Source organism: Etheostoma spectabile, chromosome 5, assembly GCF_008692095.1.
Source record: "Etheostoma spectabile isolate EspeVRDwgs_2016 chromosome 5, UIUC_Espe_1.0, whole genome shotgun sequence".
NCBI lineage: Eukaryota > Metazoa > Chordata > Actinopteri > Perciformes > Percidae > Etheostoma > Etheostoma spectabile.
The window spans coordinates 13,488,736-13,489,237 of NC_045737.1; positions in this window are offsets into that span (position 1 = coordinate 13,488,736).

Consider the following 502-nt stretch of genomic DNA (forward strand, 5'->3'; position numbering starts at 1 on the left):
TAATTTACAAAGCCACAACAATTCTAGTAGTTCCTCCAAGAGCAAGCAATTAGTGCGACAGTGGCGAGGAAAGATCGATAGTTGGACAAGACCTCAGGGTGGAGGTTTATTTTGAGAAGAGGTTTTATCACAGCTACATTGAATGACTGCGGTATATAACCTGTTAATAGAGACATGTTGATCATATCTAGTAATGGAGTGTTCACCACGGGTTACGCTTTTTTAAGCAGCCTCACTGGGATGGGGTCTAAGAGACAGGTAGATGGCTTATCTGATGAGACCTTTAACATTAATTGTTGAAGGTCTATAGGATAAAGCAGTATGTATTTCAAGTCTTGTCGTTCTTTCTAGTAGTCATGCATTTAAAGGTGAACCGCTGGGGGCAAAAGTTGATGAATTTTATTTCTAATTGTTTTAATTTTAGCATTAAAGAAGCACATGAAGTCGTCACTACTCAGAGCTGTAGGAATAGATGGCTCAATAGAGCTGTGACTATCTGTCA